This window comes from Carassius carassius, chromosome 34 (genome assembly GCF_963082965.1).
Source record: "Carassius carassius chromosome 34, fCarCar2.1, whole genome shotgun sequence".
Taxonomy (NCBI): domain Eukaryota; kingdom Metazoa; phylum Chordata; class Actinopteri; order Cypriniformes; family Cyprinidae; genus Carassius; species Carassius carassius.
Genome location: NC_081788.1, coordinates 28,353,992 through 28,374,723, shown reverse-complemented (window position 1 = coordinate 28,374,723; position 20,732 = coordinate 28,353,992). Strand labels below are relative to the sequence as shown.

At 38.2% G+C, this 20,732-nt stretch overlaps 1 protein-coding gene across 5 annotated transcripts in view; it reads right to left on the bottom strand.

Moving 5' to 3' along the window:
- The window catches only part of LOC132114960 (myotubularin-related protein 3-like), a 56,490-nt gene extending 41,145 nt beyond the window's left edge, over nt 1-15,345 (bottom strand). For 3 of the 5 annotated variants that reach the window (XM_059523362.1, XM_059523363.1, XM_059523366.1), the window contains exon 1: nt 15,186-15,345. The gene's annotated coding sequence lies outside the window, so the exon portion shown is untranslated. The remainder of the gene's footprint in view (nt 1-15,185) is intronic. The other 2 variants (XM_059523364.1, XM_059523365.1) reach the window with 1 other exon arrangement.
- Nucleotides 15,346-20,732: the final 5,387 nt, after the last annotated feature.

The window sequence follows — 20,732 nt, the reverse complement described above, 5'->3', positions numbered from 1 at the left end:
GGCCAAGACAAATAAACATACGTTTTGTCTTTTTTTATTAACATTAAATTATTAAATTAGAAATATATGAAATCAACTTAAAGTGCACATGGCATAATATCTTATTTTTAACATAATAGTCACATATAGCTCTCCGTCCCCCTGGACGTCCACCCGTCTGTCGTGAGCGCAACAGAGGATGCTCGGGATAGTTCATCCACAAGTTTTTTTCTTCTCCTGTTCATAAAGATCTGGCACAATCTTTTCACTCTAACCTCTTTCCTTCATCATTATATCTGACAGGGAAGCCAAATGCGCGGGGCGTTCAGGCTCCTCCGTTCCTCCGCTCGCCATGACCACTGAGTGTGGACTGAACATGCACAACTTTATTTTTTTTTTCATAAATCAATCTGCGGGTCACGTGTGTGCCGAACCGAAGATATTGATCCGAACGGATCACGGATCAATGATGATCCGTTGCACCACTACTATAGTGTCATTTGAAAACATTGCAGTTGTGTTCTAAAATACAACAATGAGCACCACGAAACCATTTAAAGAGGCGCATTCAGCGGTCTCCTTGACGGGAAACAGTCAACAAAGTAAAATGATCTCCAACGTATGTCGCGCTCTCTTAATTTTATCAAATGATCATAATCACATCTATTCATTTTACAGTCCTGCTACTAGCATTTTATTCAGACTAAAACCCCTTTAATTCGGGTGAGAAAGCTTTTTTTCCAAGTGGCTTTTGCACATAAGAATAATACCGCTTGCAGACGCATTTTGCAGCATTAAGGTTATTAATTGATCGTTAATTTAAACGACGATCGATCATGGAAATTATCGAATATTGACATCCCTAAATACAAATGAGTTGGACGAAAAACTGGTTATTGTCTGCATCAAACCATGCTTCCGAACAAATGTCATTCACCGTTCTGGGCAGCTCCAGGACAGCTGTCTCTCCGAGCGCGGTGCTGTCTGTGAGCGGGGCGGAGTAACGTCAGAGACCGTTTACTTTGGTAACGTCACGCTACAGTGTTTGTTAGAGTTGCCAACTTCTCCACCCCATTTACAGAGTGAAATTCTCTGACTACCTTTATCTCCCAGGACTGTTGTTGAATCTTCCAAAAGTTTTGGCTTGGGGTGCTTCACATGCAGTGGCAGCAGCAGCACTTTCCACTGCACCAATAACACGGGGCTGCCCGCCGACGTACCTGACTTTAAATCGGCGCTACTAAACACGGATATCAGCCGAATGCCGATATATAAAAAAATGACAAATATCGGCCCTATATATCGGCCAAACGATATATTGGCCGAACGATATATCGGTCGACCTCTAAACAGAACTGTGATATTTCAAACATACTGTGATTACCGCGAAGTGTAGTGTGAAGGCAGAGCGGTGTTTCTGATTTCAGTGAGTGAGGAGTGGAGCGGAAATGGTGAACCCGGAGCAAAGCTGGAGCGGAGAGGGGAAATAGTTAACTCTTCACTCTGCTCACATACTATGCAGGACACCGCCACACAAAAGTGGCTATTTGTTAATGACTGTTCTCATACAGGATTTAACACAGACAGCTCACTACCAGTTACTCAAGACACTGTAACAGCACCACAGTCTGTCACAGGCAATTCTAGTTGCATTTTTCATCAATTAATTTCTTAAATGATCCTTTGACTATGTTCTGTCTAGTAGCAATTATTTTTTTTTGGCCCGATACCAAACTTACTTGCCGACCCCTGCTTTAGGGGTTCTGTAGTACACTTAATTTCTTTTCTGAACCTGGAATTGGGAAGCAGCGGATTGCTGGGGGGGATCACGGTGCCGCCTCAACATCGCGATGGATGATGGCATCATCAATCGGCGCAATCCTAATGGCTAGGTTGAGCTTTATGAAAAGAGGCCACTATGTACACAGCCATTCATCTCAAGTGTCACCATACTCATCAGTTAATTGGTGACAGCGCACTAGAATATGGTTGATCACAAAACTACAGATATTAACTAGGCCTAAACGACACAAAAGTTTTTAATTCAATAAACTGTAACATTAAAACTTGCTTGGAAGAAAACAAGGAACATTCTGTAATAAGGACAATTTACACATCTAAAATATCAAATGAGAAACACTGTATCATTGGTTTCTCTCTTCTTTGGAACTGTACCAACTCTCAAAACTAACCGGTTTGTATTTTTCTTCCAATGAAAGTTATCTGTGAAGCTCTGCTAACTAAAGATGCATAAGGAATGAGATGACACAATTTCAGAGAAGATAACAAAACCCAAGTTGTCAAAGACTAAAAAGAGCAGAGTTACACTGTGTCATTGATTTCAGTGACCCTGAGTCTCCCAAGAGTCATATGTGAGTAAGTTCAGTTGGTTCATGGCCAGAGGGCAACAGTGTCTCTATGCAAAAACGATCAAGCACATGCTTCCAGTGAAGGCCACACTCGCGCCATCTGGAACGTACTGATAAAACATATCTCTAGCAAGAAAACACTCATGTTTACTACAGCTGAGGAGTCTGTGTTCAATCTGATTGGCCATTTTAGTGTATTGTAACTGTACTGCAGTCTCATGACCTCAATAAATGACAGTGCAATGTGGTAAATGAAAACTGTTCAACATGCAAAAGTAGTTTTATGCAGTGCCACACCATTTGCATACTGGCCCAGATCCAAAAGCATTCTTTCAGGTAGAAGGTTCTCCTAGTTTCACATGACAGGCCTCATATCTATATTGGGTAGTCAGAAACTCAGAAAGAATTCTCCCATTTCATTGAGGTCAACTGACTGCAGGTAGACAGTAGGGCTGCAACGATTCGTCGACGTTGTCGACAAAAATCGATAATAGAAATAGTCGACAATGAATTTCATTGTCGAAGTTGTCGCCAGACATGTTTTTTTCCGACCGAGTGAGGCATCTCTCTTCATTACAATCTCTGCCGAGAGTCGCACATGCGTATTAGCTTCTCTGCTGAGCGATAACATACAGAAATGGCGGCGTCCAACGCAGCAGCTGCGCGTACCAAAACATCTAAAGTTTGGGAGCATTTTAACCTGGATACGGCGAATAAAAGGATTACCTGCATGGTTTGCAAAGCAGTCCTTGCGTATCACGGCAGCACCTCGGTGATGCATGAACATTTAAAAAGAAAGCACGTCGGTCAGATTTAAATAACATGGAAGCCAATACGTTTTGTTTTGGATGTACATTGTACATTTTGTGACCCTGGATCAAAAAACCAGTCTTATGTGTAATTTTTTTTAAATTGAGATTTATACATCATCTGAAAGCTGAATACATAATCTTTCCATTGATATATTGTTTGTTATGATAGGATAATATCTGCTCCCAGAAGAGCGCAAGTCTCACACGAGACCATGTGGATATGCTGACTTTCCTTAATATGAATAAACTGAACGACATAGCCTGAGCCTCATGTTGATTTTAAACTTGGTCTGTCCACCATGACAGGTTTGTGTCCAGGTAGTATCACACAGTCCATGTTTACAACTTAAATTCAGACGACTCTGAAAGCTTATTTTAAAACCGTTAGATTTCATAATGTTGAGACGAGTTGTAAAGTTATTTTGCAACAGATTGACCACTGAATGTATCTCACAAAATGCACTTAATATTTTTGTTTACTGTTTTATTGCTGCTAATGTGCCTGCCCCTGGTTTACAGGAAGAAAATGTTTACTTGATTTTAATTTATTTTTTCTTATAAAACAAATGTGCCTGTCCTTTATAAAAATGATAGAGTTTCTTTATTTATGCATTTATGTCTATACTGACCGAGCGCTGTGCCTAATTGGTTTTAGACAGGGCATTTTTATTTACTTTTAGTATGAATCGGCCTATCAGCAGCAAAGTTCAATAAAATATGCATTTTTCATTGAAGTACCCCCTTCTTTCTTGTGTTTACTATCATTTTCCACAGAATTAAAGCAATCTCATGGTAAATTTTAGAAAAAATGTATAATTATTCGATTAGTTGACTAATCGTTTCAATAGTCTGTGACTAGTCGACTATTAAAATAGTCGTTAGTTGCAGCCCTAGTAGACAGAAGAATCATTCAGTGTTTTTTCTGTCCATCTCAGATGTCACTATTACTGTCCTGAAGGTCAATCATCATTGTGTGCTCTATTTCTAAAACACCACTTGGACGATTCAGTTTCATTTTTACAACTAGGGCTGGGACAACGCGTTGAGGTCATGGATGACGTCGACGCAAAAAATACGTCGACGCAAAATATGCGCATCGATTCATCGACCTGTTTTTATTTCTCTAAAAAACGTTTGCAAAACGTTTACCTTATGGGAGCTGAATATACGCGATGGCCAGATCAACATTCTGTCCAACGTTATATAACCAATCCAGGGGTTCTGCATTGATCTTTTTTTTTGGCGGCTGTCAAAGCCTTATTTGATCGGTGAGTGATGTAGAATGACTGCTGCGTCTGACAGGGCGCGTACGAGAGAGAGCCCCGGCTGTGCGCGCACTCACAGTCTTCAAACAACACGAGCGCTTCTTGCTCTCTCTCTCCCTCAGGCATATTAATCAAAATCATTAAACACTATAGAAAAAGGGCGAAACGCCCAAGTTTCACGCGCACTCGCGCACTCACAGTCTTCAAACTACACGAGCGCTGTCTTGCGCTCTCTCTCTCTCTCTCGCTCTCTCTCTCTCCCTCCCTCCCTCGTGCATATTAACCAAAATCATTAGACACGATAGAAAAAGGGGGGAACGCCAAAGTTTCACGTGGAGCATTCTGAGATTTTTTTTCTGCATGACAGGCTGCTGGCTCCCACTGTTAATTTTTTTTTTTTTTTTTGGAAAAGCACTCTCTGTATTAGCTTAAAGCCCTCAAGTTTACATTGGTTACTGTATTCTTTCAATTGCTCTAAACAAGTATTTTGGGTGACCTTTTTTATTGAATGCTAGACATCAAGTTGTTGTTATTTTCATCTGAAAGAAGAACTTTTTTCCAGTAAGCCCCTATTTACAACACCAACATATAACCACCTTACGCACCATTAATGCATAATACGTACCTAACTGTCCAATTTTTATGTCATAGGGCACATTCATGATGATGCAAGCTTGTGTTTTTTTTTTTACTTGCAACATTTCAAATCATGCTACTTTTAAAAAAATTTGCTATAATGGTGTAAACACATTTAACTTTAAGCTGGAATAGTCATATTGTGATTTTTTGCATGCATCCTGAAAGGAAAAAAATAGAAAATAACTAGGGCTGGGTAAAAAAAAAAAAATCAATTTTTCGATTAATCGTTTTTTAAAATGTGGTCGATTCAAAATGATTCTGGGCAATTATTTGTTCACATATTTGTTGTAGAGCGGACCATCAGCGTGCGCTTTCGGGAAGTATAAATGGAAGAAGTCTGCGTCCGCGCTGACCGTGTCTGCGTCCGGATTGCTCATGCGGAAAGTATAACACAGGCTTTACAATCGCAACTTCATTGTGCTGTTACTACATCGAGCTGAATTTCACAAAATTGCTAGGTGTAGTAGAATTATTTATTTATTTCAATGAATCTAATCGATTAGATATGATAATATTTAGGCTATAATATTATAAATCAGGTTGGTTTGTATTGGTGACGTAATGTGCGTGCGGCCGGCGAGACTTGTACTTGGACAATAATGCGGCCCGCTGGAAAAAAAGGTTGAGAACCACTGGCTTAAAAGGTTTCAGGTGCTTTGTCGACGTTGATGCCACCTTCAGATAAAAAGTCAGAGGTATGCAAGCATTTTAGATTTCGTAAGCTAAGACAACGACGATAGTGTTGTGGACTGTTCGCTGTTCTTTTTTATACATATAGTATTTGTATTAAATCTATATTCATTGACTTGAATCGAGAATCGAGTATAGAAAATAGATCTTAAGATCTTTACCCGAACCCGAAGGGACCCGATCGGACTTCATTTCGATTCGGGCTTCATTTATATAATTTTACACGGGCTCGGGCTTGTGCGGTAAATGAGCGGTCATGTAATGTGTTTCGATTAGCGCGAGAAAGATGCGAAAATGTATGCTGAGTATTTGATACGGAGGCTTGCCTCTGAAGATTACGTTTCGGTAGCACCAGCAACTAAAGCAAAGTCTGAGGTTTGGAAAAGTTTTGACCTTGTTTATAATGGGAATCATCGAATAATGAGCCAGAGGGTTATATTGCTGGACGCACCATCAGTGAGCGCAGGAACGCGCGGAAGACATCTACAGTGGATTCAATCATTTTCCTCCACAAAAACACTTAGGCCTTACCTAATCTTGGTGAGTAAATGTTTTTCAAATAATAACTAAATATTAATTGAGTCTTAAATGCATAATGTAGACAAAGTAGGCTATATAAGCTAATGTTGGCATTATTATTTTATTATGGCGAAGCAAATCCGGCAGAGCCTTTATCTTAGTTAAATTTGTTATTGCCAAATACCCATCTTAATTTAGATTTTATCTTAATTCAATTTTTTAAGAAAGACTTGTTTTTTTTGGTGCGTTGGCCTATTTATATGCTAAATGAGCCTATGCTATTTATAGAGTGCTGAGATATTACGATGTTACAGAGGACTTATTTTATTTTTTTGTTCAAACTTCCAAGTGGCCTATTACGTTAGTCATGTATAAATTATGTTAAAACATGTATAAATGACTCATTCCTGACAAAAGGCAAAAGAGCTGTGCGTGCATACATTTGAATAATGTCGGCTTGTAAATGGGTTCGGGCTTTTAAAAAGCGGTCAATCATCCTGTCGGACTTAACTTTTAAAGGTCCCATGACATGGATTATTTCCTTTTCTTTAAATGCTTTTTAATGTTTCCTTAGGTGTACTTATATTGTTAGTATGATTTTAACATTTAAAATTTAGAAATAAAAAGCATTTTTTATATCCTGATATTAGCCCTCTGGCTTGAATGCTCTGTTTGAAGGGGCGTGTCTGCTGTGAGACTCAGAGGAAACGACAACTGTTGTGATTGGCTGACATCTTTGCATTTGAAATGCGTATTACATGTGGACCCCTCTATATATATATATACTACAGCTGTCGAGATTAACGAATCGTGGATTTGTTGATTATATAATTATTTTTTCGATCTTTTCCCATCACATGAAAGGCTGCAGTGATGAGTATTGAATAGACAGAGTCTGTTTATCGCTTGAATGCAGTCATCTCGTCATTATTGCAACACGTTTGCTCTCACAAAATGCTTTCACCACAACTAACAGCAAACACATGAATACAGTAAGAGCTTCGTTGTGCAGCATAACAGCGTCATTCATTGTAACGGCAGTTTAGGCAAGTGTGCAGATATACTCGCGATGTGTGAGAGCTCCGAAAAAAAAGGGAGCGTTCTTTGATCGCTCTCTGTAGTTAAATCACAATTTAAATAACAGATTTGTTTCATGCTACTAAGAGAAACAACGTGAAGTTGATCGTTTAGTCACTGGCTTGATTCACTGATGCATAAACAGTATTAAACGATTTAGATTTTTGTCCCGCCAAGTCTTATTTGACCGGTGTGTAATGTAGATAAACTGCTGCGCTTGTGACAGCTGGGCGCATGTTTAAAAGAACAAGAGAGAGCGAGCGAGAGCACGCGCCCTCTGGTCGCGTGCGCGCGAGCACTCTCTTTGCGAAGCAAGGTTCCACTCAACGGGAGAGAAAGAGAGAAAAAAAGAGACTGCAGCGTTCTGGAGAATAAATAACTTGAGATCGGTGTACACGTCCTTGAGAACGGTAAGTCGTATAACTTATGTTGTTCATTTAAGCCTGTTATTGTATTAGTCATAGTTCTTGCTAATTTGAATTAAGTCAGGGCTGCCAACTTACACAATTGACACTTTTCACATGCTATCATGCCACACATCCATTTTCTCATGCACAGAAAAATCGCGAAGCAAAGTGAAGTACGACAGACAATACAGAGCAGGTTACTTATGATATATAAACAAAGTCTCAACTCTCAGAATCAGTCAATTTTAAATGAAATGAAAGGTTGTTTTGCTATCAATATACCTCACATCACTTATTTTTTTTAAATTCTTTTATAGGTGAAAACAGACTTGAGGAACAGGCTACAGGGGGACCATTTAGCAGCATATATGCTACTCAGCATCAATGGGCCACCTCTTTCCGAATTCCCCTATAACCGAGCCTTGGAGTTATTTTTCCAAAAACCACGAAAAATTAAATGCAAGCTGCCAACTTGCACTTAAGGTTTTGGTTGTTTAAGGTTAAAGTTCAATCGCAACTGAAAATCTGCCTCATTATGTGTGAATAAATATACTTGTTTGTGTTGCAGCGAGGGGGGGGGGGTGTTGGGGGTTGAACAGACCTGCCCCCACTGCTAAAAAAAATCCTAAAGGAAACACTGCATCAGAAAACACTGATCACAGATCAGGCATTAATGAACACTGTTACTCACTGTTTGTGCCGGTGCTGTCGAATCCATATCATAAAAGTCTGTTTGTAACGCCTGTCCTGACATTGCGACTGAATTATATGTAAATATTTGGGCGGGCAAAGCAGAGAAAGGGGAGGTAACATTTCTCTTTACAACGTCACAAAGAGGAGATTCTAGATCAGACCGTTTGAGCTTCCATTTTTTCAAAGGCAGAGAAAGATAGTAAAATCTCGATTTACACCGATTAAAATTTTTAGAAACTTGGGGACCACATACATGCTAGGGGAAGTCATATTAATGTTAAAAAACCTCAGAAAGTGAAATTTTCATGTCATGGGACCTTTAAGGCCTGATTGCAGCTATAATAGAAAATCGAATCGAGAATCGAAATCGAAAATCGAATCGAGAATCGAATCGATTTGAGAGCTTGTGAATCGAAATCGAATTGATCTGGAACATCTGAATCGATACCCAGCCCTAAAAATGACAGAAACTAGAATAAAATGTGGTGATTTAAAGTTACAATTGGTAAGATATTTGCAGTAAAATATCCAAAAACCACTATGTTATATATTTTTTCCAGCTGATAACTAACAATATCTCTAATGTTTTCAACTACTTGTAAATCATGAGAAAAATTGCCATTCTAAACAACGCTTGTGTTTTACTCGACAAGTGAGTTGTTTTGATTTGTATCTTTACAGAAAACGTATGCTGTTATAACGATCAACAAGATTAGTATTATGGGGCATACACGCCAAACGCGGGGCATCACGTCTCTAGACCCATGCGAAGACGCGTCTGATCCATAGTCTGATCGCGTCTTTGCATTGACTTTGTATGTAATCTACTCGCGCAAATCGTTGAACTCACGTTAAATCCATGATTTATCTTTCTGTCTGATTGACGGCTGTCAGCGGTTGGGTAGAAGACAACAAATTCCATCATTCCACGCTCCTTCTTAGCATCATCCGACCACACGATTGTTATTGTTTTGGTAGTGCGCCCTCTAGTGGCAGGTCCTACAACCTGTACCTTTAAGTACCCCTGTTTTGTGATAAACAGGCTTTTTATCTCATCAAATTTTTAAATTTAAAACTCACATTAGCTTTCATTAAATTATTTTATTTGGTTCTGGAGATCCAGAGGTGACAGGAAATAAACAAATCTTGAATACAAAAAAAAATAAATTGATACATGAATTATTATACCGAAATATCTAAACTATATATATATATATATATATATATATATATATATATATATATATTTTTTTTTTTTTTTTTTTTTTTTTTTGGCACTTTTGATACAGCAAAACTCTCTCTTCTAACTGACAGCAAGTTCACGCACACAGTAATGCAATGAGAAGCATTTATCAACATGTTTTAATTTAATAACATTTTACTCCAAATTCACTTAATATTTTCAGTTGAGAGTTTGAAATAACTACCTTTTGTGATCCGATGTGGTTTCTTTTCATAAAATTTGGCTGAAAACAGACCATTTTATATTATTATTACATGGCTCTCTGGAATACTTTTGAATGTGGATTTTTATTTTAAATTCGACGAATATTCGAAAAACTATTTTTTTTGACAGCCCAAGAAAATCGCCTTTGCGATTTTTTGTTGTTGATGAAATTTAATCGTAAACACAGCCATGTTGAAGCCTGCAGTAAATGTTTTGCATTATGGCAGTCCACTCTGCTTATTGTTTTTCGAAAATGTTGCACTCCTGTTTGTCACTGTGCACGTAACTTCATGCCAATAAATCATCAGAAATATTGGTCTTTACCAATATATTGAATCTTTACATTCCTCCTGCCTGTTGTCAGTGGATTTACCTATATTTGGTGTTATTTGCCGTATAAAACTTTATACATGCAAAATCGATTTTACAATCGATTCAGTGAACACTTGTCACACAAATCAAACAGGATTTTTTTCACAAAAGTGACAACCCAAGAAAGCATTGTAGGTTGCATTGATACGTAGAGGTGGATGCAAGTAAAACAGTACCTCATTTTTTTTCTTCTCATCTGAAATTCAATCAATAAGCATGTTTTTGACAAAGATTTTAATTTGTTTGTGGTCTATATAGCCTGAATCAAAATGAGGTTTGCTTTGATGTAGGGCTGTCAACGAATATTCTAAATTTGAATATGTATTCGAATAGTTTAAAAAAAAACGAATTTCGAAGGTGAAAATTAATATTCGAATAAAAAAAAATGTGGAAAAAAAGGCCCGCGGTAGTAGAAGCGTGGTTGTCTGCTTTGCGAGTGGGCGCGCTAGCGCGCCTGAGGGTTCAGGGACAGGTCATAGCCTCACAGGAGTCGCACTGTCTGGCACAGCATCACTGCTGAAAGTTGACGCGTCTTCATGGAAGATGCCAGCAAGTGCAGAGCCCAACTCGACCACAGCAGAGAAAATGAGGTAAAATTGTTGATTGTTGTATGCAAGCTATTTAAGATACAGTTAGCATACCATTCGACAACTAGCAACATGAGGTCACATCTCAAAATGTGCACCCAAATGAGCATGGCATAATGTGTGGAACTCCAGCTAAACAGTCACGTCTTGACACTTAACGTTACTTTGCATCGCCCGCCGCAAGCACTTTGTCTGCAACATGACAAGAGGCCATAACGGATAAAATAATTTCATTCATTTTTAAGGACATGAGACCGATCAGTATCGCGGATGGGGCTGGCTTCAGGGAGTTCTGTCAAGCAATGGATCCGAGGTTTGATTATTTATCGTTTCATGTCAAGGAAAAGTTCCATGTTTACCACAGCACAGCTCGCTCGGAGCATTCAATGTCAGTTCTATATGCTGTAAAACTTCAATTAATATTAATAATATTTGTTTCAATCACTGAATGAAGCCTGCTATATTTGGGACAACAGTCGCGACCTTTAATTGCTTGCACAAAAATGTGTTTGTTCATTTAAACCATTATGCGCAGAGAATGTGAGGGTGAGAGAGCGTGAGGTCTGCAGTCTTGGCCATTAGTTGATTTCCTAGTTTTTGTGTAGGTAACACATTGTCATATATGTTTAAACTTAAATAGACTATCTATACAATTACTTATGTCTCTTTGTATTATTTTTGCCTGTTATTGACGTAATGCGCGTCATTGACAACATGCGCAACCAAATGTTCGAATAGTTCGAATAGTTCGAATATTCGTGTATTTTTTAGAGGGAATATTCGAACGTCAATTTTGAGCAATTTTGACAGCCCTACTTTGATGCGCCCGAAGGCATGGGTTGAAGATCCAGTCAGTGACGTCACGATATGCTAATTTGTTTAAATTCATACCGACGTCATCACCATCATAAAAATTTTTTTTTTTTTTTACATTGAAACATGAAAAAAAAAATATAGACCGACCAACCGACCCTTTTTTTTTTACATTACTGTTACTGCAAACCAAAATATTTTTAAGGATGGCCTTATGGAAATGCTAGTAGAACATGTTCATACTTTGCTAAGACACAAGTTAAATTCAGGAGACTTCATTCATCCACTAAAAATCAGAGAAATCAAAAACAATGAAGAAAACTAAAGCTGAGAGAAAGCTTCTGCAGGCATTGAGCACAGGGGACTTGATCTAATGGAAGGCATTTTTAAATATGGCATAACTGCCCAAATACTTTGTGGGTTTGCTGTGCTCTAAACAAACAGCAAGAACAGATGTTTATCATTATGAGTCCATTCATAAACCACCCGCCCTCCTGTCACTTGGGTTACTATTGATCGGCCCACGACACGCAGTCAGTGACATGTAAACAGACAATCATTGAGGTTTTATCTACTGCTGCGTATAGATGCAAGACATTTGTGCTCATTCAGCAGGTTGAGCTGACTTTAAACCAGATGCTTTTCATTCCAAAGTCACCCCATGAGTCAGATTCAAACCACATGAGAAACCCAACACCAAAACACAGCAGAAGAGCCAAAGGATCATCTAGCAGCACCACGCGGATCTAACAGAAACACAACAAATCCAACACACGCCTCTCTTCAGTGAAACCAAGGAAACCACACATTCCCTGAAAAACACTTTAGTTACTGCAGTGAAACTATAGTAACTGGGAAGTCCGAGAGTTGGGCTCCTTGCGTGAAAATCCAATCGTTTTCTCTTTAGTGGAGCTGGTCTTAAATGATAACTTAAAAACCTTTAAAGAAAGACATTCTGTGTTATGAGGTTGTTAGTAATCAATGGCATATGCTTTTGTTGAAGCCATCAGTTTGCGTTATTTCACCATTTTTTTTTTTAATAATCATGTTCAACAGTGCAAATGCTGTTGAAAAAAAAAAAAAAAATCACAAGCAGCAAATCGCGTCAAACACTTTAGTGCCCGTCTACTTAGGGCTGCACAATAATGGTTAAACTGATAATCGTGATTATTTTGATTAAAATCACGATTATTAATAACGATTATTCTACCCTGCTGGGGGGAAAAAACTGCTAAAACCAGCCTAAACTTAGCTGGTTTAAGCTGGTTGTTCCAGCTGGTCTCCCAGCCTGACCATCTAAAGAAGTCGTCAAAACCCCACTAAAACCAGCCTTCTGACCAGCAAAGACCAGGCTGGATGACCAACTAAAATCAGTCAACCAGCTTAGGCTGGTTTAAGGGTTGTTGTTTTTTTTTGTCAGCACGGAAATGCAATAAGATTTCATGTGTCCTTTGACCAACCTCCACTGACTATACACTGACTTCATTTAACCAACTATGATAATACAAAACTCATGGTTTTGGTTAGTGTTTTGTCATTTGTATTCACATCACATTTTCTAAGTGAAAAATTGTCCGCAAATGGGAAAAAGCCACTGAGATAACACAGTAAATTTGCTCAAAGATTGTTAATACACACTGAAAACTAACATTGCCATGCCATTTTCAACACAAAAAATGGTAAAAACTTTAGAAACTTTTAATATAAATTCCAACAATTCAAATTTATGTAAATTTTTCCCCATTGTATTGTCACAGTTAGGAAAAGTGCATTTATTCCTCAAACACAATAGATCCATTATTGAAACTCAGTGAAAGTTTGATCATGGTACATTTGGCAACACAAACAGTACAAATGGCTTGTGAAAAAATACACATTGTCTAGATGACACTTTCATGTAAGCAGAATACCGCTGTGGAGAGATCGCTAAACTAGTATGTTTTCATATCATCATCATAAGCGCTTGTTCCGCCATCAGTCAGCGCACACAGGGTTGCCAGATCGTGACGATTATTTTTAATTAATCGAGAAAGGTGGATATTGTTATCGAGATTAAAATACGATTAATCGTGCAGCCCTACGTTCAATCCCATAAAGCACTGTGAATGATGTATTTGAGAGTGTAGTGACATCATTAATACAATAGTTTTATATTTCTCCATTGTTTTTAATGTCATCCGCAGTGCTTCATGGGGATATAGTTCTTTCCCTCAAGCTGTTAAAGGGGCAGTTCATCCAAAAATGTTGTTCCAAACTTGTATGAGTTTCTTTCTTCTGTTGAACACAAAAGAAGATATTTTGAAGAATGCTGGTAACCAAACATGACGGTAGCCATTGATTTCCACAGTATTTTTTTCCATACTATGGAAGTCAAAATCAAAAAAATTACTTGTTTTGGGTGAGCTATCCCTTCAAATATTTTTGTCAAATTTTCCAACACTTTTTTGCTTCAAATCAAAGTTTTTAATGTTGTGTTCTCGTAGCTGGTTGGTCTGGTTCATGGCTTTAAACTCTTGAAAGGAATACTTTTTAAAGATCCCTATTGCAAAAATGAATGGGAAAAATACAACCGGAACCAAAGCTGCTGAAAAACTTGCACTCATTCTGAAAGCCTCTTATTGCCCATTATTTAGGAAAAGTAACCATGTTAATAACTATGGTATTCTGATGGAAAGTATGGTTGAGTTATTGTTGTAAAACTGTCTAAAAATATTCTAAATGTATCTTTGGATGAGAATCATAATTTATTAAATAAGTATTACTAGTGTTTTAAACTTAAACACTTAGCTTTACTACCATGATGTCCTTTTTATCACAGTCTCCACCAAAATATTGTGGTTATTGCAGTTATTGTTCCAACTGTTGAGTCATAATAATTACAGAATCTCCTCCAAAAGCAAAGAAGCTTCCAGAACATATACTGTAGTAACAATAACTATGCTTACTGTTATTATGCTGGAAACATGGCAGCTATTGCTACAAAAGTGCTCCCATCTTGCCTTTATACACCCCTGTGACTGTCATAAAAATGAATCCAAAATGATGCATCTATATTTAAACTTTTACAATGGTTTACATTCAAATACTACAGAGAACGTTTTCTTATTCATAACTACCGTGGTGAATACCGCGAAATCTCAGTTTTGTTGTAGCAACAGAGTAAACCTGGTTACCATGATGAACTGTTGTAAGGGGCTCGCGCTCGATCTGTCAGTCAGACGCGCGGCGGTTTAATACCGAATGACTAACCGACAAAAAACTGAGTAACGTAGCCAAGGCCGCGTTTTTTCCTCTGCCATCGCTCAAGCTTAACTCAAACCATCTTAATAGCAACAGGCTCTAAACCGCGCTGGTATTTAACCGCTCATGTAAAGGATTTTAGACATTTCTCCTCAGACAAGGCCCGTGTCGGCGACTGTTGTTGTTGTTGCAAGCGGAGGGCGGAACCCTCAGATAAGGCCTCAAAACACGCCAAAAACACCCGTATTCCGTGCCAAAAGCACTCGGCTCACTCACCTGAGGGCAGCCTGCGAGACAGAGCGGGTGTACGCCTTCTTCCGAGCCGCAGGAGAGAAGATTAACGACAAACAAATCGGCAAATAGCACCTAGAAGCCATTTGCAGAATCAGCCCGTCCCACTGTGGAATCCCGTCGTCATCGCCGCTACCACGACGACGTCTGACGTCACGACGCAGATTGCCTCAACAAGTTCGAATGTGTGGGGGAGGGGCGGATCTGTAAACAGACTTTGAAGTGGCTATTGTAACCCCTATATTGTAACCAAGTATATGAATAAATAAATATTTACAGATAGTGGAGATGGAAATTTGACACAAAAACAATGTCAACAATATCAAATCTAAATACATTTATTTATTTATTTATTTATTTTTTACCCAGTGAATAAAAATCTGTGAGCATTTTAATAGACAATTTAGATCATGAAATGCCAAAAAAATAAGCATTTATGCAACTGGACTTTTGATTGTTTGTAAATGTCCCTGTAATTTAATGCTCCCAATTTTTGCTAATAAAACTAGGCCTATTTGAATCATGCTAATAAAATAAAGTACAAGGTAGGCTATAACAAAAACACACAAACAAGATAGGTTTATACAATGGTGTTCTGTATTCAGTAATGAAAGTGAAAGTGAAGTGACATTCAGCCAAGTATGGTGACCCATACTCAGAATTCGTGCTCTGCATTTAATCAATCCAAAGTGCACACACAGAGCAGTGAACACACACACACACTGTGAGCACACACCCGGAGCAGTGGGCAGCTATTTATGCTGCGGCACCCAGGGAGCAGTTGGGGGTTCGATGCCTTGATCAATAACACCTAAGTCTTGGTATTGGCGGCCCGGGACTCAAACCCACAACCCTAGAGTTAGGAGCCATATTCTCTAACCACTAGGACACGACTTAAAGCTTTGGTTGTTAGAGAGGACAAGTAAATGTGTCTTTTAATTACATACATAGGCTATATACAGAGACATTAAGTTATCTGCCATTAGGTCAATGTGTGCAAACACACCAGAACGCTTTGGATGGAGGAAAAATTACCATTACCAGGGACGGACTGGGAATAAAAAACGGCCCTGGACTTTGACTTAACCCGGCCCGAAGCAATCGGCGCGCGGAAATTCGACAACAGTCTGTCTGCGCCATCTTTGTGTACTGTTGATTTAAACACTCAACTTAAACACTCTCTGTACTGTCAGGTGTTTTGTCTTCTTCTGAGGGTGGATTGACAAAAAAAAAAAAAAAACTCTACGATGTGACTATCTGACTTGGGGCGCTTAAAAGTAATTTAAAGTTGAGCTGGAGTGAGTGTCTTTCTCTGCTCTTGGTCTAAGCTCAACCTGAATAAACAAATTATGAAATGGATAAAAAAGAAAAAAAAACAGGTTTTATTCCAAGATAGCATGGAATATATTATATAATATGCTGTTATAACAGCATATTATACAATCTATTCCATGCTGTCTTAAAATGAATTTATTACTTAATAATCTTAATTAATTTATGCAGTAATTAATCTTACTGCACAAATAATAATACCACATCTAAATGAAAATACACCATTACAAATGTAACTTCTGTATTCAAAATCTTCAAAGTGTGTAAGAATTAACTTTAACGTTACCAACATTTTTAAAAGTAAAAGCACAAAGTATTTCTTAATATTAGCTACTGCATGTGGCATTTTACAGCTAAAATATTGAAGTTTAGCTGTTTTAACTACTGTAAAGTTCGGAGCGGCTTCGTGGATCATTTGAACAGTTCGGGAGTTCAAAGCGGGTTCACAAATCATTTGAGTCAGTTTGGGGATCGCGAATCATTTGAGTCAGTTCAGGAGTTCAAAGCGGGTTCGCGAATCATTTGAGTCAGTTTGGGGTTCGCGAATCATAGCTGTATATGGATAGGCATTTTTAAGTAATTAAGTAGCTAGTTCTAATTACAACCCGAATTCCGGAAAAGTTGGGACGTTTTTACAATTTTAATAAAATGAAAACTAAAGGAATTTCAAATCACATGAGCCAATATTTTATTCACAATAGAACATAGATAACGTAGCAAATGTTTAAACTGAGAAATTTTACACTTTTATCCACTTAATTAGCTCATTTAAAATTTAATGCCTGCTACAGGTCTCAAAAAAGTTGGCACGGGGGCAACAAATGACTAAAAAAGCAAGCAGTTTTGAAAAGATTCAGCTGGGAGAACATCTAGTGATTAATTAAGTTAATTGATATCAGGTCTGTAACATGATTAGCTATAAAAGCTTTGTCTTAGAGAAGCAGAGTCTCTCAGAAGTAAAGATGGGCAGAGGCTCTCCAATCTGTGAAAGACTGCGTAAAAAAATTGTGGAAAACTTTAAAAACAATGTTCCTCAACGTCAAATTGCAAAGGCTTTGCAAATCTCATCATCTACAGTGCATAACATCATCAAAAGATTCAGAGAAACTGGAGAAATCTCTGTGCGTAAGGGACAAGGCCGGAGACCTTTATTGGATGCCCGTGGTCTTCGGGCTCTCAGACGACACTGCATCACTCATCGGCATGATTGTGTCAATGACATTACTAAATGGGCCCAGGAATACTTTCAGAAACCACTGTCGGTAAACACAATCCACCGTGCCATCAGCAGATGCCAACTAAAGCTCTATCATGCAAAAAGGAAGCCATATGTGAACATGGTCCAGAAGCGCCGTCGTGTCCTGTGGGCCAAGGCTCATTTAAAATGGACTATTTCAAAGTGGAATAGTGTTTTATGGTCAGACGAGTCCAAATTTGACATTCTTGTTGGAAATCACGGACGCCGTGTCCTCCGGGCTAAAGAGGAGGGAGACCTTCCAGCATGTTATCAGCGTTCAGTTCAAAAGCCAGCATCTCTGATGGTATGGGGGTGCATAAGTGCATACGGTATGGGCAGCTTGCATGTTTCGGAAGGCTCTGTGAATGCTGAAAGGTATATAAAGGTTTTAGAGCAACATATGCTTCCCTCCAAACAACGTCTATTTCAGGGAAGGCCTTGTTTATTTCAGCAGGACAATGCAAAACCACATACTGCAGCTATAACAACAGCATGGCTTCGTCGTAGAAGAGTCCGGGTGCTAACCTGGCCTGCCTGCAGTCCAGATCTTTCACCTATAGAGAACATTTGGCGCATCATTAAACGAAAAATACGTCAAAGACGACCACGAACTCTTCAGCAGCTGGAAATCTATATAAGGCAAGAATGGGACCAAATTCCAACAGCAAAACTCCAGCAACTCATAGCCTCAATGCCCAGACGTCTTCAAACTGTTTTGAAAAGAAAAGGAGATGCTACACCATGGTAAACATGCCCCGTCCCAACTATTTTGAGACCTGTAGCAGAAATCAAAATTGAAATGAGCTCATTTTGTGCATAAAATTGTAAACTTTCTCAGTTTAAACATTTGCTATGTTATCTATGTTCTATTGTGAATAAAATATTGGCTCATGTGATTTGAAAGTCTTTTAGTTTTAATTTTATTAAAATTTAAAAAACGTCCCAACTTTTCCGGAATTCGGGTTGTACGTTTTTTTCACGCGTGTTTAGTGAAAGTGAAAAAAAAAGTGACGTGACATTCAGCCAAGTATGGTGACCCATACTCAGAATTCGTGCTCTGCATTTAACCCATCCGAAGTGCACACACACAGAGCAGTGAACACACACACACACTGTGAACACACACCCGGAGCAGTGGGCAGCCATTTATGCTGCGGCGCCCGGGGAGCAGTTTGGGGTTCGATGCCTTGCTCAAGGGCACCTAAGTCATGGTATTGAAGGTGGAGAGAGAACTGTACATGCACTCCCCCCACCCACAATTCCTGCCAGCCCGAGACTCGAACTCACAACCTTTCGTTTGGGAGTTCAACCCTCTAACCATTAGGCCACGACTTCCCTAAGTTTAGGTGTGATATGTGAACTCGTATTTTTTGTTTTAATGATGTGCCTTTTAACAGTATCAAGTATATTCAAAAACTAAAAAAATCGTGCCTAAAAAGTGCACGCATCTAGGCTAATTTAAAGTTACATGATGAAGTCATACTAGTGCGCGTGTGCATTTTGAGTGCGTTCTTTCACTGCATTATTCGGTATATTCAAATGCATTTATGAATGCATGTGAATGATATGGAGTCAATTTAACGCCGTATATATATACGCAAAACATTTACGTTTTGCAAAAGAAAGTAAAGTTTTGCAAACGAAAATTAAAGTATATAGGAAAATAAATTTGCTTTTTGCAAACAAAAATTAAGAATTGCAAAACATAAATGAAACAGCGCGAAAGCAATGATATCGCAATACATATTTTCCATGGTCATATCTATTAATTTATTTGCAACGATGCTTTTATTTTGTGTGTCAGTCTTGATTGAGCTTGCGATACCATTTTTCCTTTGCGCTTCACTTTTATGCACGTCTCTCTTTGTGGCACTGTTTTGACGTGGGGGCGGAGTCAAGGGACGGGGGCGTGTACAACATGCCTCCCTGGAAGTGACGACATCGGCCCGAGACGCAGCTCACTGATCCAGGTCCTGTCATGATGAGCAGAGACTTTCGAGTGGGTCGTTTCTTTTTATTCAATAGCATTAAAACATTCATGTTTTTGTTTTATTTACTTTATTAACAAATGTATGTGTATTAGCAGCGTTTGGTCAAGTTAAAGAAGTTGTTAACATGAACATCTGCTGTTTATTTTATTGTATTGTTTCATTTGGTTAACTGCAAATGTTTGTTTAAAATCTCTTAACTTGTGGGAGGACGCCAGCGCACAGAAGCGTTCTTTGCTCACATTAGTTCAGAGTTTGAATGTAAAATAATGCAATTCACTTCATAAAGTATAACTTCATCATTATCACATTATCACACATCATTAAAGAGGTCTACGACTCAAGTTTCAAATCGATCGTGAATTCGTTTTTCATTTACATAACTAACGGCATAAATTTATAAATGATATTCATTGTAAGATAATTTTTTTTAACTCAAGTCTTTTTGGTTTAGTTTTGTCGTGACCACGAGGTATTAATTCTTGGGAACGTGATAATGTCGTGGCCACGAGTTTAATGAATAAACAAACCAGGGTGACCAGAGCAACCTGAGATTATCAGAGATTGATAAAATATTTTTTATCCATCCCACAGTCCGTTGATCATGTCTTTATATGTAATATATGTTCATATAAGGCTATTATTATTTTTATCATTACCGTATTTTTCGGACTATAAGTAGCACCTAAGTATAAGTTGCATCAGTCCAAAAATACGTCATGACGAGGAAAAAAATACACAATACACAAAATACACAATAGTAAACAATACACAATAAATCACTATATAAATGCATCATTCATTTATTCATTCATTCATTCATTCATTCATTCATTCATATAGGCTAACAGTATATAATTGATAATAATAATATTATTTTAAATAGGGCTATATTTTTATATTTATTGTTATGCTTATTCTCCCCTTTCAATTCGTGTATTGCTTACCTAATTAACCTTCTGTGATAAATGAGTG